Genomic DNA, 25,340 nt, shown 5'->3' with positions numbered 1-25,340 from the left:
TCTCATAAGGCCCCAGGCACTGCCACACGCTGAGGTGCATTGATTAAAGTCCTTTGATGAGAATGAGGAGAAAGAAGAGGAGTGGGTGTGGAGCTGAAGCAGGGTGGCCACCCTCACCTATACCAACTCCCAGTTCCCAGAACTGAGGCCCCAGGTCGAAGAAGAGAAGGTGTAAAACCTCGTAAACCACTAACCGGAGCCTAGCATGCCTCTCAGAGGTCATCATTACTCTTTAATCAGCAGGGAAACCAAGACTAAGACAATGTTTTACCTGATGAGAAGGCAAAGGGTGGGGAGCAGGATTTCTGGAACTCATTGCTCCTGCATTGAGCCCTCTCTCCTGATGACAGGGCCACCTGGGGAAGGCGTGATTGTCATTGGAAAGTGACTAGCCTACAGTGGGGTACTCTCTTGACTGTTCTGCTAGCACCAAAAGTCTGTAGATAAAACCTCAGGACCTTTCCCTATAGGGACCTGTGTAAACCTGAGTCCTGGAAGGTTACCCTTCTTGTGACCCAGGAGCCCAGGGTTACAGTTTGGTTTCTTATGCAACCAGTCAAGAGATTGCCCTTTTTATCCTGTTTCCCCACTCTGGCTGAGAAATTCTGGGACCTCTAAGATCTCTTAAGAGGCCCAAAAACCTCTCTTCCTTGTTCCCAGGTCCTCCCCCCCCCCCTTTTGTCCTCTCTTCCCCAATACTCAGAGTTCCCTCTGGTAATCTGCCTACAAGCTAGTGTTGCCCCTCACAGGTTCTTGAAAAGTCCTAAGTTAAGCCATCCTAAGAGCAGACAGGGCTTCAATACAATCAGGCCAGGTAGGCAGGTCAAGGAGTTAGTCTCAATTCAAAGCCAATTTCAACAGCTTCATTTGAGAAAGACATCCTGAGAACACTGGAAAACAGCTTTTGGAGTCACGGAAACTTTCAGGAAACTTTCAGGCATTAGTGTCTGCTCCACTTTCTAGCCTTGGTCCCACGGGCTTATAACTGCCCTTTCTGAGGCTGGTCTCAGGGCTGGAGGGAAAGTTACAACAGATACTGGGCTTTCCCGGTCTGTCATAGTGCAGGTAAACCTGCCACTCTTCCTAGAGTAGAATGACAGTAGAACTCCTAAAGCACCTGACATGTTTAATAGTGATGTGAATTTCATGGTATAAGGCTTGAGATGCTGCCACCCACACCCAGGCAGTCACCAAGGCTAAACAGTTTCATGATAGGAAACTCCACCTTCCAACAGGGAAGGGCTCCCCTGGACAGACCCAGCTGGGTGACCATTGGCAGATTTCTTCTATTCATACAATATACTTTCCCTGTGTGCCACATGCGTGCCTGGTGCTTAGGTGAGCCTCCATGTGGGTGCTGGGAATCAAACTCTGGTCCTTCACAAGAATAAGTGCCCTGAGCCAACTCTCAGTACCACTATAGTTTTGTTTTGTTTTTGGTTTTGTTTTTAAATTAGAAGTGACAGCAGTGAGTCGTCCCTGTTTCTGCAGGCATGTGGCCTTAGGTAGGGACCAGGGGCATTAATTAAACTCACCAAGTCTCCTCCAGGAGACCTGGTCATCTCCACAGAAGACAGGATCTCCTGAAGCGGAAAGTGACTTGGCCCCTGGCAAGTCCCAGTCTGGAGAGGGATCTGCCTTGTGGGCCAACCTCACAGGCACTAGGCCCTCCCCCTGACGCCTCCCCCGGCCCAGCCTAATTCAGTCCTAAGTATTCCTAAGGTGCCTTCCAATTTCCTGCTGTAATAAATGGCACAGAATGCAAATGGAGGTGGATGTGGGACACAGATGTTTGCACTAATTTAATTGAGGGAACACCTTGGATTAAACACTTTGCAAAACACTCACAAATAGGTTCAGTGCATTTGGTAATGAAAAGCCTCCCAGCCCCCTGGCACTTTGGAGAGGCTGCCTGGGGCTGGGAGTAGGAGGGTCTGGGGGAGAGGCCCAGAACGTGGGAAAAGACACAAAGCCTTGAACCAAGGAGAAGAAGGCAAAGGAACTGGATCTCTGGGAGAGTTACCAACAAATCCTCCCCCAGATGGAACCCACCCTGCTAAGAGACAGAATCTAGAAGGGTCCGGGGATAAGGGACGTGGCCTCTGCCTTCCCAGGTGGGCACCTGCTTACCTGTAGGGGTCAGGAGTAGACAGACGCTCCCCTCCCACAGAACCCACCTACAAACTGGAGGTAACATTCACATGGATGGGATTTGACTTGTGATGCACTGTGGCATGGGAGGCAGACATTAACAGACCCAGGTACACTGTGAAAACTGCTTTAGGGAGGTAGATGACCCTGATAACTTGGGAGCCAGAGAAGGGCCAACAGCTTGGCAAGAGTGGGGTCAGAAGACCAGTGGGGAGCAAGAGAGATCACTCAGCAAAGTGCTTGACATACATGCATGAGGACCTGAATTCTTAAGGACCCAAGTTGGAATCCCAAGAACCCGCAAGAAAGCTAAGGTGATGGCTGTGCACTGGAGAAGTGAAGACAGGAGGATTCCCCAGAGCTTGGTGAGCAGCCAGTGTAGCCAATCTGTGAGCTCCAGGCTCAGTGAGAGACCTTGTCCTAAGAAAGTGGAGAAGCACTTGAGGAAGCTAATATCAACTTCTATCTTCCATGCATGTATGGATACATGTGTGTATGTGTGTGCTCACATGACTCACAAACACACACAAAGACCAGTGAGTGAAATGGGAAGACATTCCTTCCCAGCAGAGAGAACCTTGCTAGCAAAGGCGATGCTGGGTAGAAGCCTCGGCAATGGCAGACTCTGAAAACAAATATAAAAATGGCCTTGAACTCACTGGGGACAGGCACATAGTGAAGATGGCTGTTTTTCCCAGCCTCCTCACAACTTAGTCACAGTCTATTGCAGGGGAGACAGCAGAGGTCCTGGGCTAGGCCTCAGTCCAGGAAGGTTCCAGCAGTCAGGTAAATCTGCCATCGGTTCTAATCCTTGCTCTGTGAGTCTCAGAGTTCAAACCAGGCTTGGATGGTTTTATATTCCTGAAAACAGAATCCCTAATTTTCAAACACAATGATCAGTTCAAGTGTAATAACCATTCAGATAATAACCTCTTATACTTCTGCAGTGCTTTATAGTTTATAAAACACTTGTGCCTGTCTCTTAAATTCCTTCACAGGCCTTCCAGAAAGACAGAGTGGAGGAGTTTGATTATTCTTGCTTTCTGGGTGAGAGAATCTCATCTCAACAGCCCAGCTAAGAATGCAGCAGAAGCAGGACTCAAACCCAGTCTCCCTGACACCTGAGTGTGCACAGGTTCAAACCTTCACTGGCACACTGGCCCAGTACCTAGAAGCACTACAGACTCAGACCTCAGCACAGTCAGGAAGTTCAGCTAGATGCAAACCTAAAGGAAGAAACAGCCTCCCTGACCTATCTCTAGAGCAAAAAGCAACAAGCAGAAAAACGCAGGGACTAATAACAACACACACACACACACACACACACACACGCATGCACACACTCACATATTCACACTCATTCACATTTATCACACATGAAGATCTGAGCCAGTTTCCCCAGGCTAACCCTACCTAGCATGGAACAGACTTTTACTCCCCAAAAGCACAACTCCTGGTTGGGGAATAGTCCCAAACAGTCCAAAGCAGCAGACAAGAATACGCCTTGGGTCCTGTGCTTCCAGCAGCAGCAGCACACACAGACAGAGCCCATAGGTGGCCTGAGACAGGCCTGAGCAGTAGCGTTCTCAAGAACGTCAGCGTCCGCACTTCTGAGGTGATGTTCGGCTAGGCAGGGCGGCTGAGTGAGTGGGTGATGGGCAGCCACTGGAGTGAGAAGATGAGGAGATGAGGAGGTGAGGAGGAGAAGGCACAGGAGCCTTCACCTCCCTCACAGGTGGCTCCTGCTGGTGTCATCACGACCCTACCTACCCCTTAGTGAGGACAGAGGAGCTGCAGTGTGCTCAGCTGAAGTAATCCGCACGTTACAGGGCTCATGTGAACATGTGTGAAATGGGGCATCGGCACCTCCGGCACAAGGGCCAGAGCTCAGAAGAGGACCCAGAGGAAAGCACCGTTTTGACCCTCGACGTAAAGGTTCCGAGGGTCAGGTGACCTCCATCATCTATTTCCTGCTGCTGGGGTTTACTCATCCATCATATCTCTCCCGAATCAACTCACCTTGCTGTTCCAGCCAGGCAGGACTATAGACGCTAGGGTTAAGGAAGCATGAGATTTGGGGCTTAAGGTGAGCAATGTGTATGAGGTCCTGCGGTTACCTACGGGGAAAGACAGGAGAGCAGACGGAGCAGAGAGGTGGAAGCCTGCAGCCAGAGGAGGCAGCCGCCAAGGAACTGCTACAGCAGGAGCGGGAGGAGGAGAAGCGTTGGATAAAGGAACTCTGCTCAGAGAAGCACCAAGTGCCAAAGCAGCCAGGCAGAAGAGCACCGAGCACTGGGAGGAGCTGCGTGGGCTGGGGACCTGGGACCTGGTGGCAGGGATAGGCCACGCCTGGGGGTCTGCAGACAGGCAGGAGGGGCGGACACCAGTGTGGTGGGGAGAAGGAGCTGGAAAATCAGACCCTGGTCAGTCACGCCAACGTTAGCTGGCCTCAGGCAGTTATTAGTGAAAAGCTTAGACACGGTTCAACATAGGAGTCACATGGTCACATGGTCACTTACAGTAGCCCTAAAGTACCCGCAGGAAAGAGATCCAAGACTACTCTCAGTGGCTATCTAAAGCCATGGAAGGTGCTAAATACTCTCTCTCTCTCTCTCTCTCTCTCTCTCTCTCTCTCTCTCTCTCTCGCTCTCGCTCTCTCTCACATATATGTGTGTGTGTGTGTGTGTGCGCGCGCGCGCGCGCTCTACACACACATATATGGTAGTGTGTAATTCATAAATCAAGCAAGTCGGAGATTAACAATAGCTAAATAAAAATAGAATCATAATTTTATTACAGATTATTGCCACACATTACAATAGAAAGTCATTCGAAACTTCCGGGAATTTTCTGGGTAATATTTTTGTCTAGTGGTCGACAGCGGAGAACTGAACCTGGGAGAGCCAAGGAACAGGTATGGGAGGCTGCTCTCTGCACGGTACTAACTGTGTTCCAGCTCTGGGGCCACAGCGCTGGCCTCCTACAAAAACCCTCTCCTTGACCAGCTCTGATGATAAATGAGTCTGACAAGGAGGTCTCCTCTTCGATTCATATAATTAATTATCCCTTGAGAAGTGGCCAATTTAGGAGCGCGTTTTTCTTTTTGAGGAGACAGACTGGCTGACTAACCGGAGGCCACAGGAGAGGTCCCACAACCAGCCCAGTCCAGCACCTGCAGGGAAGAGCACTTGGAAATCCTTGGAAACCTCCTTCCGAGGGTCACAGTTCTCCCTGAGGCATTGGGAAGAAGTTGAGAGTGGCTATTATATTAGTGAAGATGTCATGAAGTGGAGAAGAGAAGTGCCCGATTTGTGAGCTACTGCATTTCTGTGGGTAAGGGAAAGAGTGGGGCGGGGAGATTCCAAACCCTGCTCAGAGCTGCTCCCAGCAGGACAGGGACTCCTTCCCTTCTCTTTTCCTTCCCCTCCCCCAACTCTCTTTCTAAGCCCCTCTCCAAAAAGGTTTATGGAGAAGACTCCAAATAGCCCCCTCTCCTGCAGGCATAGTCACACCAACTGAAAGGAGATTTAATTAGCAAAATCTCGTTAGGCAAACGAAATTATCCGTAAGACAATACTCTTCTGGACAGGGGGCATGATTAAACAAAGCCATTAATTGAGAGAGTCGCTTTGGCAGCTCCTGAGTTGTGCTCATCTCGGGCGGGCTCCACTCCGCCTGCCTGCGTGGACCTGGGGAACGGAACAGACTCTCGGCCTCCTCCCCTGCCTGTCTGCCTAGCCCCTCTCCTCTCCACTCCATCTCTGCTCTTCCCAGGGCCCCTTCGGTTAGGGCTGCAGACCTCGGCATCTCATCAGCGGCCTCTCTGCTGCCAGATTCCCGCTAAAGTGCCTTGATTGCATAATGTCTATTTGCATAATGTAAATTGCAATCTCCTAGCTTGGGAGGCAGGAATCACAGAACAGCCATTATTTTTTACCACTCCACAAAAATTCTACATTTAGAAAGCAGATTTGCAGCTCAGAAAGCCATATAAATCTGAATCTGCCAAAAACGCCATTAAATCACACCAATTAAGCTGGACCTAGGCAGAGCCCATCCCTGCTCTCTGTACACTCCAGCCCACAGAAGGCCATAAGGCATGGGAGGCCGAGGCAGTAGGACTGGAGGCAGATGCTTAAAGGACCAGGCAGGAAACTCAACTCTCCCTTACAAACTTGAACAGCACACTACCCATAACATCCCTCTACACACACACACACACACACACTTTGGCTGAGATTTCTTTATTATTAGTAGTATTAATATTATTATTATTAATAATTTTTAATTTAGTTAGGGGAAGGTTTCTGTATGTTATCTTCGCTGGCCTGGAACAAGCTATGTAGACCAGGCTGGCCTCAGAAAGACAGAGATTTGCCTGCTTCTGCCTCAGTGATTGAGACTGAAAGTGTGCACTGCTGTGCCCCATTTGCTGCAGACTTGTGATTTTGGAGAACAAAGGAAGGCGAAGAAGCACCTTTAAGCAAAACCAAAGCAAGGCCTGAGCCAGGTACTCCAAGAGGATTAAAATCAATTCCTATCAGCTCTTTGCTAACCTTTCCTCTTCTCCAGCTGAGGGGAAGAGAAGGGGGGCATACAAAAACCTAGCTCTGACTTGGCTGTTCTGGATGGAGTCAGTTCCCTGAAGAGCCCACGCTGAGAGTGCTTGGAGAGAGGGGCGGGTCTCCCGGTCTGGAAGTGCAGTTCTCCCCTGGACAACCACCGGGCACTCTGGCTTCTCCGAAGCACTGTACCTGGACACTCCTTTGCCTCTTTATTGCTCATTCAATATTCATTTGTCAAAGGGCAAGATGCTAATGTGTATTATTAAAATATCAATAGTTTATGAGTGAACTTTACGGCAAGTACAGTTAAAGGCAAGATTCCTGACAATCTCTCCCAAGTAACAGAAAGGAATCATCCTTCTCCCTAGCTTCTTTCTTTCTAGTCTTTCTAATTTTTTTTTTTTTTACATTTACTGGATAAATGAATGGACAAAATTACCATTGTGCACTGTGTGCCAGACTGAGTATTCACAGCTAGCTTTCCCCCACAGTGGTCCTAGGAAGTGGATACAATGTGATTCCTTTAGCTGCTCGAATTTAACAGGTTTCCTGACCTAAATTTCATGAGAGAGTAAAAAAGAGGAAATTATTCCATACCTTTACACCAAGCCATCTTCATAAGCAGGCCCACTTTAACTCTGCCTGGGCAAGTCCCAGACTCTGCACTTAGAATCTGAGTGCTGAAGGGTAACACTGGGGGTGACCGTCACACATTTTCTTGTTAGAGGAGAATAAACTGAGTCTCTTTCTCTTGGAGAGGAGAGAGCAGGTTCAGAGACAGAGTTTCTCTGTGTATCCTTGGCTATCTTGGAACTCCTTCTGTAGACCAGGTTGGCCCTGAACTCTTTCTTTTAAATTGGATTTTATTATTAAATTAGATTCTTTTAAATTAGATTTTTTGTTAACACAATAATTATATACATTAAAGGGGATTCAGTGATTGCCTATACATGTGTGCAATATACACTGACCAAATAATGAAGCAGATCAGGTCTTAATAATCGTTCTAAGTTGAATTTCAACTGTTCCATAGACTTCCTTCCTGTGGTACTTCCTTTTTCCTCCGGGCCTTCTCTTCTTTGTATGTACAGAGCTAATAACAGAATCCCATAACACAGGGTAAAGTGAGAAAATGCATCCCAGGGGCTTAGCATAGTGCCCAGTAAACACTCAGCAAGTATTGCTTACCAATATTAAATTTGACTTCGTGAGGAAAAAAGCCTTTTCACCACCCCTCTCCTCTGCCTGGCTCCTGGTACTAGCTATTCCTAAATGTCAGCCCTTGTTAAGATGGACTAGTTCTGTTTCTATTCTTTGGTAACTTGGGATTCGTTTCTATCTCTTAAGTCACAATTAAGAAGCCAGAGGACCCAGATTCTCTTCGGCATCTTTATCAGGTGTGGGAAAGGAGAAGGGAGTGAGGCTCCCAGACCAGAATGTGTGATAGAGGAAAAGGAAACAAACCAGCAGAGGAGTTGGGGAGACCAGGAAGAGGTTGGCATGCAAAATTCCTCAACCCCATCAAGTCCCTTGTAGTCTCTTAAGCTTTGAGATTTACCTTGGAGGCCGTGACAATGGAGATATGGGAAGCCTTGGTGTGAGCAGAGGGTCCAGGCTTGCAGAGTCCTTGTTTACAGGTCTAGAATCCTCTAGATCTAAGATGCCATACTGGACTTACTCTCCCTGGTATGGATCCTGACATCACACTTTCTTCCAGCACAGGACCTGCTAGTACTACCATACCCTGCCTGAGAAGAGGCTGAGTTTGGTTTTGAAGGGTTTCCAAGGCTAAGGTTTCTTTCCAGGGAGCAATGTCTGTTATGTTGGTAAAGGGTCATGTGTTTTTTAAGCGCCCTGAGATGCTGACTCTGGAAGCAAGGTTGCCCCTCAGCCTACTTCAGATCCAAGCAATCTTATGTCCCCTAAACATAAGTCCTGAGTCAGGCCGGCCTTCAGGTTCTGTGACTGAAAGGAAAAAACAAAACAAAACAAAACAAAACCAAAAAAACCAACCAGTAAGCAGCTACGGGTGTTAAAAACATTAAGCCCTTGAGAAGAGCCTGAAGGTAAACCATTTCCAACCAAGGTTACTACTGTTTATCCCATAATGTTAAAAAAAAAATGCCTCCAGTAGGAACAGGAAGCCAGAAATTCAGCTTCGAGCAGTTAACCCGTAGATGGAAATTGCAACTGGGGACTTCAGCTGACTTCCTCACCTTCCCCAGTCGGTTTCTTCTGGATGACTGTGAGTGTAACTGATTTGATGGTGTCATTTTCCCGCTGTTATTTGTTCTTTTATTTGAGGTCTCACTTGAGGGGACTCTTGGCTCTGTATAGGGCTCTCTCAGTTGTGAGCTCCAGCTGGCTTCCCAGTCTCTACTGGATGTTTGTGAGCCCTGATTTGATGACACTACTACCTTTTGTTTGTACTCTCAATCGGGATATCCTTCCTGATCACCTCTACCGCCTGATTTGATATTTTCTCCGTCTGCTGAGTCTATGACTGCTCATCGTTTATTCTTTTATCTTTGGTTTGTTATTGGCTTAATAAACTCATTCATTCAAAACTGAAAGTACAGTTATCACAGATCATTCTCCAGCCTGTACAGAATGCATCGTTCCCCCATGGAGGGTCGATTTCAACTGCTCTGGGGAAATAGGTAAGGTCAATTGCACCAAGCCAATAGCAGCTCCAGTAGTTGTGGTCTCCAAAGATGAGAACAACAGCATACAATGGCTTCCATATCTATGGGTTATATCAAAGACTTAATTAATCACAATTGGAGATATTTGATAAAGCATCCATAAGGAAGAAGTAAGTACAAGCATTTTCTTTTTGTTTCCTGTTATTTTGCAAGCAACAAAGTATTGCAAGCAACAAAGTCTATTTACACAGCATTTACATTGTGTTCAGTTTTATAAATAATCTAAGATGATTTCAAGCATGTGGGAGGATGTACATGGGCTATTTGTAAATACTATGCCTGCCAGTATCCGCATCTACATCTTCAGATTTTGGGCTCTGCAAGGGGTCTGTAAATATGAAGGGATGATTGAAAAAATTAAAACACACACACACACACACACATTGCTGCCACCACCACCAGCATCACCAGCACCCACTACTGCCACCACCGCCACCACCGCCACCACGGCCGCCGCCGCCACCACCACCACCACCATCACACAGTCACCACACTTGACCTTTCTTCTAGTGGGATGCTGATAGTGTTGAGAGGCGGTGAGGGTCGTGGACCTTTGTACTGTTCTGACGGACAGAATGAAGTTTGGGTGGTGCTGCTTGACTTCATGGAGCGAGTCATGAAAGGCAATAAAGCTTCCCTGTGACTTTGGCTCTCCCTCCGGCTGCTTCCCCTTGGAGCTTGGCAGCCATATTGTAAGGAAGCCCAGACCACATGGAAAGCTGCAAAGTTCTGACTGACAGGTGTCAGTCGAGAGCTAGAATCAAAGCCCCAAACTTTGAGTGAATAAAGCCTAGGATGAATCTCTCATTAACTGAAATCCCATACCCAGCAGAGCGAGACAAGCTGCCTCCCCATACCCTATGTAAATTCCTGACTCACACAATAATAGGCATAGAATAAGCACTCGTCTCCTGTGTGCTGTAGGTCAGTTTGTCACACAGCCTAGTAAGACGCCACTAGAATAAGCGCTACTGGGTGTTGTTTCCAGCAAACTCAGCATCAATCATTGGATTCCCTCGGAAACTTCAGACTTTCTGTCTCTTTCCTCTTGATCCTGTCACTCTGAGCCTGCTGTCTCTCATCTTCTGCCTCCCTCTTCTAAGAGCAGGATCCTCACACCAGAGGTGGGTTTGACAACAACTACCTGGAAAACCTTTTGACAGCTGCCCATCCAAGAGCTCTGGGTCTGCTCGTGGGTTCTAGCTGCAGGTCCAAGAGTGTCCTTTTGAGGGAACTTTCCTTGAGTTTGGGTGGCCTGGTGCTCGGAATGCCTGACTTCCCTGCACAATGGGGAGGGGGCAGATACAGACCAATTTCTACCCCACTCTCACTTCTCATCAAAGTCCACACTCAGCGTGTTCCTCATACATGTCTTGACTTCTGAGATCCCAGTAACCTCTGCTACGAGGAGACATTGATTCTCGCAGAGGTCGTTATGCAGTTCCACAGACCTACACTCCTGTGCCCACACCCTGATCCTCCATAAGTCCTGGAACAGGCTAGACAAAGGCACCCTTCCCCACACCTTCAGCCTGGGGATTCTACCACTCCAGAGACAGGGCTCGAGAGGAGGTGCCCTGGGAGGCCTGTCAATCACTCACTCAGGCAACCAGCACTGAATTGCAGGCCATTAGGCAGAGGACCGGCGCCCTGCTCACTCACCGGGCAGCCATCGGCAGGATGTTAGCCGATCGCAAGGCGGCCATTCTTATGATTTATTCAAACACTCATTACAGTCAATCTATTTTTACACAGAGGTGAAGATGTGCACTGATAACGGTTAATCATTTATAATTCCATGAACTGGTTGAAAGCCAATGTACTATCAAAGTCGCAGCAGTAGTTCCTCAAGCCTCAGGTAGCTCCCTGAAGCAAAAAAAAAGAGAAGTCTTTCCGCTGGCCCAGGGTAACCCGGTCACTTGCTAACACTTACCAACTAGGAAGAAGGTGAGTCCCAGATCTGCCCGCTGGTGCGCATGCCTAGCTGGAGGCAGCACAAGCCAGAGGAGTGGGCAGAGGGGCAGTTCCGCAGAATACCAGAGGACGTCACATGGAGCTGGAGTTACCAAGTCAAGTGCAGAGGAGCCTGAACTTGGGCCAGGTCCTACAGGTGGGCAAACTGATGCCAGGTGTGTGTGTGTGTGGGGGGGGCAACACTGAACCCACCCGCTTCCAATGAGGTGGAGCCATTACAGCACTGAAGGAAGGGATCAGCAGGATTCCCTTTCCCCTCCTCCTCTGTACATCCACAGAAAAGACCAAATACAAAAGAAAGCATAGGCTATGAACACAGCCCAGACTGGGGCTGGATGCCGTCCGTTCTTTCTTTCCCTGCACCCCTGCTCAAACCACCCACCCAAGCAAGCGGCCAAGAATCAGGTTGGCCTTGCAAACCAAGTGCTCCTGTCCCTGGCACTCATGACACACATAACATATCCAGTCCACCTTTATGTCCAACCAGTACAGTCTAATTAAGTAGTGTGTCATATTACAGAACTCCGTCATCGTCACATTCAGACATAATCTGAATTCAGACATAATTCAGACAGTCCCACCACAGTTTACATTCTGACTAGTTCACTGTTCAGTGTGTCTCTTCTGCAATGGGTAGCAGTTAAAGATCAGGCTTGGGCCTGGACCTGAACCCATAACCTTACGGGGGTCAGTGTGGAAATGCCAAACAAACTTACTTACAGTTCAGGGCTTCTTTTCTAGTGAGCAGCATGGAGGACCAGAAACCTCATCTTGTTCCAGGCTTCACCTGCCAAGAAAAGGAAACATCTTTATAGTCTGAGTAAAATTCTCAAGTTAAGAAGCAGGGCAGGCCAGGGGTAGACCCAGGGATGAACCTGCTTGACAGCAATGCTGGGGCTGGCAGCCCCATGTCAGCGGTGCTGAGGGGAAAAGCTTCCTAAGGAAGATTTCAGGTCCGCAGTGGGTACTGTCTTCTACAAGTGAGTCAGGGCAGACAGGACCAGTCTCCTCCACCACACCTCATTTCTCCTGATTTTTCAGCCCCTTCCTTACAAAAATTCCAGAAAGAAAATACAACTTCTTGGTGGTTGAGTGCCCCAAGCTGGCCAAGGCAATAACCGCTGACTAGAACTTTCTACCCAGTGAAAGACCCTGCGCAGGGGCCCAGAGCTGAGAGCACTGTGACAGCGTGGCCAGGGAAGACTGCACAACGCAAGCAAAACCGACTCCACTGTTCGTGGTGAGAAGAAAAAAGTCTTGCAACAGGAAGAACATTTTTTCATTTTTTAAAAGTTCTGAGATTATAATATAATTATATCATTTTCCCTTTCCTAAATGGGAGAAACTTAAGGTGAAAAGTCCAGAGAGGTAGAAAGAAAACTGTGCACGAAAAAGAACGATAAAAACAATTTAGAAAAATAAAAGGCCTACTTTTCTTTTCTTTTTGAGGTAAGATTTAAAAAAAAAAATAGAAACATACATTTATCAGGTGTCTACTCCATGATCTAGATGCACCCAGGAATAGGGATCATGAACACCCAGGAATAGGTCCCGTGTTTAAAATGTTGCCACCACCTTACTGGGGAAGTGAGATCGCCCTCCTGAAAGAATCCCAGAAAAGATACACTGTACAAAGGTTGTGCTCAATTCTGGCAGTGACCACCACCCTCTCTCCACAATGAGATGAAATTAGCAGGGCTTGAAGCACTCAGGGAAGTTTCACAGGAGGTGGCACGTGAGCCTGAAGGCTTGAATAGGCATGGCTCGGCTGGTGGGAGGGAAAGGGTGTCAAGCATGGAGAGTTTGGACCTAAATGTCTCCCAGAGGCCCATGTGTCAAAAGCTTGGTTGCTGGAGTGGCACTGTTAGATGCTCTAACCTTGGAGAGCTAGAGCCGTGGGAGGTATTCAGAGCACTGAGAGGCCTTCAAGTGGATTCCACGACCCCAGTTCTGCTTAGCCTTCTGCACTTCAGTCAGAAAGTGAGCGATTTCACACCACTATATGCTTCTACCAGGATGTGCCTTATGCCCTTGAAGCAATTTGGCCAGTCAACTATGGACTGGACCCTCCTCAATTATGAACCAAATTAACCTTTTCTCTTTATAAATGGATTCTCTATGATATCTTGTAATAGTGCTGGAAAGCTGGCTAACATGAAGACATGCCAAAAAAAAACCAAAAACAAAACAAAAAAACAAACAAAGAAAAAAAAACCAAGCAAGTCGATCTGAGGAAAGGCAAGAAGGGGAGAAGTGTGGTGGGCCCTGGGATAGTGTTGAGGTTTCTTTGCCTGGGGGAATTCTTAAGGAAGAAATAGCACCAAGGATGCACAGTAGTCTGAAGCATCCAGGGCTCCGAGTATCAGGCAAGAAAGATCAGGTCCAGCACCAGAGCTCCTAGAGTGACTGAAGATAGTTTCGGTGGTCCTCTCCCACTCACTTCTATACTCCCCCTTTAACTGAGACAAGAGAAGTATCTTGGGGAAAGGTGGAATTTCAACAGACTCAGGCATGAGCCCGGTGAGCTGTGCACATGGAGATAAATTGTCCCCCTTACCCAAGATATTCTCTAGGTTAAGTCTCTTCTGTGGCTCTTTACAAATAGCTGCATGTTCACAGTCATAGCTTATGCAGGTCTCCCATGAAGTAGACCATGCCACTAGACTGTAAGTCATTGAGGAAGGAAGCATGTTTGATGTGTCTTTATATCCCTAGAGTTTAGCAGAGTGCCTTGAATCAGATGCCCATAAGTATCTACTGAAATGTTGAGTGATGGACAATGTTCACTCCAACCAGAATCCAATAAGAATAACCTAAGCCCAGCTCTTAGCTGGCCGTGGGCTCTAATGTGCACTGGTCTTACTTACTACCACATCACGTATGAGCTCTGTAAGAGCTGTGGACACACAGTCTCCACAGCAGTGGTTATCAACCAGTGAGACAGCACCCATTTGGGGTCAAACAACCTTTTCACAGGGGTCATCTAAGACCATCAGAAAACACAGATATTTATATTACAATTTATAACAGTAGCAAAATTACAGTTATGGAGAACCTGGCAACAAAAACAATTTTATGTTTCAGGGTCACCATAACGAGGATTTTTCTATTTTGCTATTTTATTAAATTTATATATTTTATTGAAATTTTAAAATAATTTATTCATAATTTTATAATTTATAATCATGTATTAAATATTTGTATTTTACTATCTTATATTAAAAGGTCACGGGATTAGGGAGGTTGAGAACCACTGCTCTAAGGTCTATCTAACGAGGTAATGTGCTCTCTCCCTGCCCTTTGGGTCTGTCCACCCGAGACACCAACAATGTAGAGGATACCGCTGTCTTCTCATCTGCACGTGATAAAGGCCAAGAAGGGAAGCTGCTGGATCAGAATCCAGACTGCTCTAAAGCACTGAACAAGATAAAGGAAGATGGCCCAAACTAGAACGTTCATTTTTCCATCACCAGCTTTCATTTCTTGCACGCCAGCATCATGACAACCACAAATTAAATAATTTTGAAAGTCATGGGGAAATTTGCCCACAATCTCATTACTTGAAACTATCAAATTATACTTTATGTCCACATGCAAATCTATTTTCTTAATATAACTGTAGAAAATGATTTGACAAGTATTTATGCACAAAACCTAGCTCTTATACTAAGAAAAATCAATTGCAGAACCAGAATGGGTTGAACTAGCTTGAAAAACAGCAACAAAAAAACCTTGGGTCATCTAAGTTCAGTGCAATCTCAGGCTAAGTTCTGGATGCTGCCAAACTTGTTAAATGTGATCTTAATAACCATACAGTGTCTTGGCTGAGGCACTGATGATATCCTCCTGGACTTATCAGGTCGTATTAGTCCTATATGCTACAATACCCTCATATTTTAAGAATTTTGACATCCATGAGTACAAGAGAGAGGAGAAAAGTCTAGTTGTCACAAGGGCAGGCTCTGGTATCATGGTATACATGGTTCAATCCAAACGACTATGGGTAAGTTCCCAGACCTCTTTGTGCCTTAGTTTTTCATCTTTAAAAAATAGGACTAATTAAATCTCAAGTTCTGAGAGTGGTTGGGAGGATTTGGGGTGCCATACAACCTAAGGCATGTTAGAATAGTGCCCCATACAAAACAAGCACTCACTGAGTACCAAGTATTATTGCATTCTTCTGAGTAGGAAGAAGCTGGGAGGTAGAAGACACAGGAGAAGAAACCTGACCTGTATCTGCCTTTTGTCCTTCTTAGTAGTACCCACTGGTGACAGAGTTAGGACACCATTGCCTAAAGCTGCCTGGCCCCTCCTCCTTAGAGTAGACATGCAAATACATAAAGAAACCACAAAAGAGGGACTACATTATTCTAGCAGGCAGGCTCAAGACTAATCAAAGATTCTAGAGAAAGCGACTCTTCGCATAACCAGGGATTCTCTAATAATAAGAAACACTCAGAATGAATAAGGCTTCATTCCAAATAGTGACTCATAGGCCTGAAGGAGCTTCCTGCACTAGAGGGAAAGCTGTGCCAAGGAATGGTGTCCCAGATTTGGCCTTCATCCATTAGCAAAATAAAAAAAGAACACACACACACATTTGAGGTGGGGGAGGGGAGGGAGAGAGAATCAGAGACAGAAACAGAAAGAGTCATAATCAGAGTGAGACAGAGACAGAGAGACAGACAGTATGTTTAAAATGGCATTTCTAGTGTCCATAGGCAGGTATGTGTGTGGGTATAGTACATGTGTGTGTATGTATGCAGCTATGCACAAATGCAGAAGCTGGGGGAGAACATCAGGTACCTTCCTCTGTCACTCTAAACCTTATTCCTTTGGAGCAGAGTTTCCCACTGAACCTGGAGCTTGTGTTTTTGACTAGTCTGGTAGTCAGAAAGCCTTAGCATCCCCTTTCTCCATCCTCCCACTCTGCCCCTACTGGGGTTACAGGTTGGTGCAAGATCACATCCTGGGAGTTATGTAAGTGATGGGATCTAAAGTCAGGTTACCATGGCCATACAGCCAGTGTTCCTAACCACTGAATTGTCATAAAAGCTCCGATAATTCTTATTTTGATAAAATATTAATCATGCCATCTTTCAGCATCATCTCATAACACAGTTCGACCTACAAAAGGGGAGCAAATGTCTTACAACTAAGGGTCATTTGTTGAGTCGAATGATTAAAATATCATCAAAATCATATCCTCTCACAACACGGCCATTGCACATACGAACTCTCGGGAATTATGATGGTGTAGACAAGATCTGAGACAAGCTTCAGCCAAACAAAATCCAAGCCCAGAGAGGGGAAGATAGGCATGGAACCACATCCTAGCCGAGGAACTGTTGGCGATTGACAGCTTTCAGGAGAAGAAGAGTCACCTTTGGGTAATGGTGTGACCCTTGGAAGACTGGCCACACTTCAGGGCAGGCCTCACTCCCCAGAGAAGTAGGGTAACGCAAAACTCCGTGGGCAACGTAGAGAAGCAGTGGGGAGATGACGGTGGAGAGACAGATGTGAGAGGCTGAGGGGCAGACACGATCAAGGCACACTGTGTTACATTCTCCACGAGTTGACACAAATATTTCAAGGCACACTCTCTTTCCCCCTTCATTTCCATCTGTCATCTCTGTTTCTGTCTCCAGCTGTCTATTTCTCTTCATCTGTCTGTTTCTTTCTGCCTCTAACTTTCTTTCCTTCTTTCCTCTAAACGCTACTTATTTCTCCCCCTGCCCCTGCTCCTGTTGAAATAGATTTTTTTAAAAATCACATACTAATCCTGATTACCCTAATCTCCTCCCTCTGCTCCTCCCAATTCCTCCTCACTTACCCTCCTATTCGGGTCCACCCCCTTCTGTTTGTCTGCATACAGGCAAGGGGCTGCAATGGTGGTTCAATGGGTAAGAACACTTTCTGCTCCCCCAGAGGACAAGAGTTCTATCCTCACTACCTCTATCAGGCCTCTCCCAACAGCCTCTAACTCCAGAGAATTTAATATATTGAAAAAGAAAGGGAAAATAAACAGGCTTCTAAGGAATAATAATAAAACATAATTAAATAAAATAAAACATAACTAACACATTGTAATGGGGCAAAACAAACAGAAGGAAAAGAGACCAAGAAAAGGCCCAAGAAAGAGAAACTTGCTCATTCTCACTCAGGAATCCCATAAAAACACTAAATTGGAAGTGTGTGTGTGTATGTGTATGTGTGTGTGTTTGCGTGTGTGCACAGAGGACCCATGGCGTAAAAAGAAGGAAGAAAAAAATTAAATATATGTAAATAAAATAAAAATAAGATACAATTTTAAAAATAAGGGAAAGAACAAAAGGAAAAATCTTGACATAACATTATGAGACAAGGAGAGATTATCCAAAGATGCCACTGACTTAATTTTCTATTGGCCATTTACTGCTGGGCATGTAGTCTATTCTTCAGAGTAGTTTGTTTCCCCAGTGAGACACTCTTGAAGAAGACTAAATTTTTATTTGCAAGTTCTTATCATTTGGAAATATCTGGGTTAGGGATGAGGGCATTCTGCCCTGTAGGTCTCTATTTCTCTCTCTCTCCCTCCCCCACCCTCTCTCTCAAACACTCGCGCACATACAAACACACACACACTTATGCACATCTAACTTCTCCATGTTGTCCTTATCTTTCCTTTCTTACTATGCATCAAGGAAGACCCATCGTGCATGCCATGCATCCATGAGATTGATATGTTGGAACCTTCCAAAGCCAGCACTATGTGATCTCTGTAGGGAAACCCCACATCAGAGGCATACAGCCATGCAGTAATATGACAAGAATGAGGATTGCAGGCTATCTTCTTCACTCTGAACATGATATGGAATCATAAATGAAACTGACCACTCTCACTTATAGACATGAAGGAATATACAAAATGGTAAATAAAGGGAGTGGTTGTATGGTCGGGTTTGTTTGGGAAACAAATGAGAAAAGATAGAAGAAATCTTCCCTGGGAGGACTTCCAGAACTTGACTTTGCATCCTGAGACAGCTGTGCAGCCAGCTGTGAGGCACACCCAGGTAAGTTAGAAGGATGGAAATGATGTTGTTGTAAACATCGATGGTCCAATACAGACAGTGCTGTATCAAGGGTATCAGCCAGATGTGTGGATTCATGCTCCGACTTTGCAATTATCTTACTGTTTGATCTTGGAGAAGAACTATTAACAACTTTATGACTCAATTTTCTTAGCAGAAAATGATGAAGTTAGACTAGGCCATCTTTAAAACAAAGTCCCCCAACATCTGATATGGTCCTGATTAGTTTCCAGGGAAAGTGTTAAATCTCTTCCTAAAGGGTTTCACAATGTAATTGTGGCTAAGAGCAAAGATTTGGGGTTCAGATACGTTGGTTTCTAGCTGGGACCCATTAATGTTTTGATTGTAGTCTCTCTCAGTCTCAATTTTCACCTCTCTAAGAGGAAGAAGACACTGGAAACGACAACAGAGATAATGCATCACATTTACTGAACAACTTGGACTATATTAATAACTTAATAGGATTATTGATGTTATTCAGTGACAAAAGGGACTGTAAGCAACTGAGTGGGAAAAAGACAGGCACATGGTGAAGACTGGGCCATCTGTATACATCTGACTGTTCAAAAATTTCCTGTTCTTGCCCAAACCAGACCTTTGAGATCAGATCTGTGAGACACCCTTCTCGGGTGTCAACTGTTTCCCTGGATGATCATCTTCTCTGAAAAATTCCCGCAGCATATGAGCAAACCTTCCAAAAGGGAATCAACTGAATGAAATCCTGAGTGGCATGAGGCATTCGTGAAGGGTATCTATTAATTTACTTCAGTGACTATAGATGGCACATCCCGTGTAGCACTGCTGTAGAGTCCCTACACTAGTCCATCTGTCTGGATAATATTACACAATTGTTTATATTTGCCCTATGAACTGCCATTCAGGCGTTGTAGCTCCTGGCCAGCAGGTTCCTCGTGGCATAGTAGCTGAGTGATCAAACAATATCATGACTTCGCACTAAATAAATAGGGCTTGAAATTCTCACTCATTGGCATTGAGGACATTGATAACTTTCCTCTAAGCCTGGTAGATACAGATTATACTTCCACACCATCCTTGGCTTTGGGGTCATAGGCAGGGTGAGCACCCATTTGCAAAGGACCTGCATGTGGTCCCTGGGTGGCATTCCCTACATCCTCTAATCTTAAGCCTGTACTTTCAGTGTAAGCATGAACCTGAAGCCCTATCTAGAATCTTAGCACTGGCAGCCTTACCCTATTCACTAATCTAAATAGAAGAGGTGCTCTGACTCCCAGAACGGTGGGTGGAAGAGTCTATGATTCGCTTTCTCAGAGACCAGAAGGCAGTCCCACATACACTGAGCCATGTGGCTTGCAGACCAGCCTGATCTTTTCAGAGTCGACCCAGTAGAAGGCCGACACTCGGGGTACATTGCCCTGACCCTGGAGATGTCCTCTGCAGTGCAAAGACAGCACGGAGAGCCTGCTACCTCCATCAGAGCAGCCCCTCTGCTCATACGATGTCTTATGAGTCCAGTTGGCCGCCTGGTTCCAGTCTCACCCTGATCTTCCCTATATATCCACCCCCTCCCTACTCCTAGAGATCCTTTTTGTTTTGTTTTGTTTTGTTTTTGTTTTTGTTTTTTTTGTTTTTTCAAGACAGGGTTTCTCTGTGTAGCCCTGGCTGTCCTGGAACTCACTTTGTAGACCAGGCTGGCCTTGAACTCAGAAATTCGCCTGCCTCTGCCTCCCAAGTGCTGGGATTAAAGGTGTGCGCCACCACGCCCGGCTTAGAGATCCTTTTGGAACACAAATGAGATCACATCCACCCTTCTTTAAAAATATTCCAAGACTCAGAATCTATTATTTTTCTGAATTCTGGTAACACTGAAACATTTGGGAAACTTCAAGTTATTAGAATGTGGATTTGTAACAGTTCAGGAAAAAAGAAAAGGGTGACTTAGCCACTCCAATCCCGAATGTCCACTGAATGGCATTAGGAATCAGTCACCCCTAAAATGGGCACAGGGCCTCCTGTGTGTGCCTAGAAAGAAAGGAAGTACCACTGGAGGCCTCTTTTGTCACAGAGCCAGGTATCTGGAGTAACTCCCACTCCCTGTGGAGGAGTTCTGTATTTAAGAACATAAAGTGGGGCAGGTGGGGTAGCCAGTATGTTCTCCTCTGTGCTGGACCCAACTAGAAGCTGAAGAAGGATGACTAGGAGTGCCAACGCTGGACCCGCTGAGTGTCAACTCCGGACCCGCTGAGTGTCAACTCCGGACCCGCTGAGTGTCAACTCCGGACCCGCTGAGTGTCAACTCCGGACCCACTGAGTGTCAACTCCGGACCCGCTGAGTGCTCCACCTTTTGCTTCCTTCATTCTCAGGCAAGAGCCAGGAAGAGCTCTCTGCAGCTTTCCAGGAATGCCAATGGCCTGAGGCTGGTGCTCAAGAGACCTACTCCCAGCTCCCACCCCATTCCTGAGGCTCCGCCCCTAGTTCTTGCCTCTCCTACCCCAGCCCCCACCTCCTCCGTGGCAGCTGCACCCCTCCCTTTATTTCCATCCCACTCTTCCTATCAAAGCCCTAACAGCACATATTTTGTTAATTGTACAAACCTAATGGGGGAATGCATTGGCAAAAAAGGGTAATGGCCATCAGACCAGCAATAAAACAAAATTAATGGCCCATAGGAAGAAATCATGTCCACTTAATCCCAGCTCTGAAACTCTAATAGAATAATGGAATACCAACGGAGGGTTTTTTTTTTTTTTCTCTCTATGCAGATTGCTTACACCATGTTAATCACTTGCAAAGCAGGCCACATACCACTCTGGCTCACATGACCCTCCAGGGAAAGTAGCAGACCAGAAACATTCAGTGCAAGGCTCATTACTGACATGCACCGCTGCCACAGTAACACCTTCCCTCCCTCCCCCAGGTGACTCAGGACAGCTAGTGTGAGGGCCATCAGGTGTGGTGGGCTGGAAAGCGAGGCACAGAATGCCTAAGAAAAGCAGGCATTTATTGAGTGCTTACTATGTGCCAGACACTGGCTAGCTGGGTACTTTCTGTCTACTGGGTTTCTGCAGGTCTTGTTCTTATTCTCTACAGCCACACGGTGCTATGAGGGAGACACTGGCCACGGTGCGTGGCTCTAGAGTTAAATGCTAGTAACTTAAAATTTACAATGCAAAATTCTCTGGTCTCAGTCGGATTCACATCAAGGATGGAACAGCCACAAGTAGAATCGACTCACTTCTACTATGAATGACAAAACCTATGCACACAAAGTTTGTATGCTTTGGCCAAGGTCAAATAATGAAGGGACCAATTTCAGAGGCCATAGGAGGGGTTGGAGCCACATCCAGGTCTACGTATGATCCCTTCAGCTATAATAGCCAAGAAGTGGAAGCAACCCAGTGTCCATTGGCAAAATGATCGATAAAACAAAATGTGTCTGCAACAGTTTGGATCTGAAAAGTGCTCCCCCCCCCCAAAAAAAGCCCCTGTATTAAAGACTCGGTTACCAACTGTTAATCCCAGAAATGGGAAGAGAAATACCACTGAACCAAATCATCGTGGCCAAATTAATTAAGGCAAGCAATTAATTAAAGCAAACCTTTTATTTGTGCACATGGGCTGCCTCCCCCTAAGGTGGGGTTCAAGAGCTCAGCATTGGATAGGAAGAATACACTGCTTTTATAGCCCAGGTATGTGTGTGTAGGGGGGGGGGTAGGGTTGTTCCAAATGGGGGGCTTGGCCAGCAAAGCAGGTAGGGTTACAGGAGCAGAGCATACACATAACAAGTTAGTCCCTCCTAAAACAAAGACGAGGCTGTAAGGCGGGCATAACAAGGTAGCCAATAGTTACTCATAACAAGGAAGTCACAGGTGGGATAACCTTTTCAAACAAAGATAGGGTCCCAAGATGGTTATAAACAACTTTTTGAAACAAAGACATGACTGCCATTCCTGGAATAGGAAGTACAGAGACATTTGTAGTTTCGTTACAGTTTGGGCATAATTCAATCACTGAGCAACTGAGGTTTAGCCATAAACAGGAGTGAACCTTGTTTATGTTTACTATAAGATAGCTTTTAAGCTTAAGATGGAGGCAGGCTGGTTCTTCGCAACCAGTGACCCAAGTGAGAGGCAATGAAATTTGGAAGGAGAGGTAGGCCTAGTGAAGCAAGTTAGGTCCCAGGAGGCATGTCCTTGGAAGAGATGTTGAAACCCTGCCCTTTCCTGCCTTTGCCACCATTTGGTAAGCAGGCCTCCATCAGCACACATGATGCACTGTGTCACCACACTGCAAAGCACAGGGACCACATGCCATGGACTAAAATTTCTAAGCCCAGGAGTAGAAAACAACTATTACCTCTTTACTAGGACTATTTTCCCCAGTACTTTGTCACAGGGACTGACAGCTCACTAACTCGGGGAGATGCACATAACAGTGCAAAAGATACATGCTACAACATGGGTGAACGTTGAGAACATTGTGCTAAGCCAGTACAAAAAGCCAGCACAAAAAGGGAGAATACTTTGATTCCTCTCACGGGATGATACGGGGAGCAGTCCAGTCCACAGAGTCAGAAAGCAGAATGATGGTTGCCAAAGGCTGAGAGTTGGGTTGGCTGAATGGGGAGTTAGTTGTTCAATAGGGGCACGTTTCAGTTTTGCCAGAAGAGAAGAGTTCTGTGAACGGATGGTGGTGAAGGCCGCACAACTACATAGATGAATGTGATGCCACTGAATGTTCAGTGCTCTTCAAAATAGTTTTACCTTACGCACACATTATAAACATACACACACCACCACCATCACCATGAACACCCCTAATTTCTATCAAAGAGAAAGAAAACACAGAGGAGCTTTAAAAAGTAGAAAAGGGAGGCGCTCCGAAGTCGAAAGACAAGACAAGGGGATCCAAGGCTTGTTGGCAGAGGTTCCAGGGAACTCCGAGTCTCTGAAGCCACAGAGGAAGAACTGCCTTCTTGCAAATGCAAAAATACTGTCACAGCTGGGGTCAACCGGAAAGGCTGCGATTCATGGTAGCACCCAAAGCAACATGACTCTGCGGAGGTGAGAAATGTTTTATGAAATATATTTAGGGTTTTAAAACAGAGGGGGAGAAGGACTGCCTAGTGGAGAGAGGTGAAAACCAACCTTCTAGCCTGAAACGAGAGACATTTTAGGAATGTATCCACAGCAATAAATGATGTGCAGGAAGTCTAAAGAGGGAAGGGAATGGGAGGCTGAGAAAAGGTGAGGGGGTTAGAACTCTTAACCTCTTAATGTCCTGAGGTGCTGAGCAGCTTGCCGTGTGGGAGGGTTAGAGGATGCCAAGAATGGCCTTAGTCACCTCAGTCCTGGAACCCTGCACACACCACTAGAACTCTCTGAGTCTCGGTTTCTTCCTATCTTGGACCAAGTGACTGGACTGGAGCAAGAGCATCCTTTAACTTTCGGACGTCTGCAAGCCTCTTAGATTTTTATCCAGATAGGTATGTGTTTTATCCTGGGAATGTGTTATGAATTATGGCAAGATTTTGAGGTTGTCTACCTTTGCAGAGTTTAAATCAGAAGGAAAGATTTCCACTAGGTGCATATTTAGCTAAAAAGTCCTAAGATTCCAAGAAACTTATTGGCCTCAACTCAAATGTTTATACTTGCATTGCCTGTAAGAGACATTGTAAAAATGCAACAATGATATCCTGATACATTTTGAAAAGTTAAAATGCTGTCTCTGGTGCAAGTAAATATTCTTTGTTGGAGCACTGTTTGGCTACAAGCAAGAGAAACTGTGGACCAGGCAGAAACTGCTTCTGCTTTAGGGAACAAAGCCATGTCACACAGGAGAAAGGTCAGCTGCAGGATGACCCTGGACATTCCTCATTTGGTTAAAAGTGAAGAGGCCCCAAAGTCCCCTCTGGAGAGGGGTCTGGCTCCAAAGGAAAAGTAAATACAGCCTACCCAGGAGGCTCAGCCCGGGGCAGAACAAATGCATGTCTTTGTGCTAACAAGTCCCCACTGGCATCTGGCTTTACTTTGCATAGAATTCTCAGCTGTGTGACAAGAGAAAGTGACAATCTGAGGATTCATCAAGGGAAGCAGAGCAGGCAAAATACAGCATTTTGCCACCAACGAGCAATAAGGACTAACCCAGGGTCGTGAGGGCAGAGGGAGCATCTGCATCAAGGGTCAGCGCCTGCTAGCCCGGAGTCAGTCACTGCAAAAGACAAGCTGGAGTTTAGAGCTGGCCCAAAGTAGGTGCCAAAGTTAGGACAGAGCATGGCTGGAAGTGGTAGCATAAGTCTTTAAGGCCAACACTTTGGAGGCAGGAGGATTGTCACAAGTTCTAGGCCAGCCTTGACCACATCACAAAACCCTGCCTCAAAATCCTAACCAACCAATAAACAAAACAAAACAAAACAAAACAAAAGCTCCCCTTTTTGTTCCACTTTTAAGATGGGGGTTAGGGGGCAGGATTTATTTAGGGAATCCCAGATGGGAAGTCACATCAGGAGTTCATTCATGTATTAAAATATGTTCGAATGTCAGCCCTTTTGCTCGGTTGAGTTCAGTGATGGATGTCAAAGCCAGTTCTCTGACCTGCAGGACCCTATACTCTAGTAGACATGTTCTTAGTCCTTGGGCTGTGTGCAGCCAAGGATAGCAATGAACGCTGTCCCCCCCACACACACAAAAATCATAAACATAAAACATTATGAGTTCTCTGATGTAAACTTTATAAGTGGCAGCATCCTCTTTGACATCAAAGCCTAGGGTAAAGTACGAAGAGACAATAGGAGGCTCTCTCCACCAAGCATTCCCAGAACTTTCTATTACTACGTCCCTTCGGAGGTAATATACCCGTACAGTGGGGGGCCGTGGGGTCAGTCACTGTTCTTAGC

At 46.1% G+C, this 25,340-nt stretch overlaps 1 protein-coding gene across 2 annotated transcripts in view; it reads right to left on the bottom strand.

The window, feature by feature from the left end:
- Pknox2 (PBX/knotted 1 homeobox 2) overlaps positions 1 to 25,340 on the bottom strand; it is a 262,123-nt gene that overhangs the window by 182,605 nt on the left and 54,178 nt on the right. For both annotated transcript variants that reach the window (XM_052188700.1, XM_052188701.1), the window contains exon 2: positions 12,116 to 12,182. The gene's annotated coding sequence lies outside the window, so the exon portion shown is untranslated. The remainder of the gene's footprint in view (positions 1 to 12,115; positions 12,183 to 25,340) is intronic.

Source organism: Apodemus sylvaticus, chromosome 7, assembly GCF_947179515.1.
Source record: "Apodemus sylvaticus chromosome 7, mApoSyl1.1, whole genome shotgun sequence".
NCBI lineage: Eukaryota > Metazoa > Chordata > Mammalia > Rodentia > Muridae > Apodemus > Apodemus sylvaticus.
The sequence above is the reverse complement of the archived record's forward strand: the minus strand, read 5'-3'. Positions and strand labels throughout refer to the sequence as shown.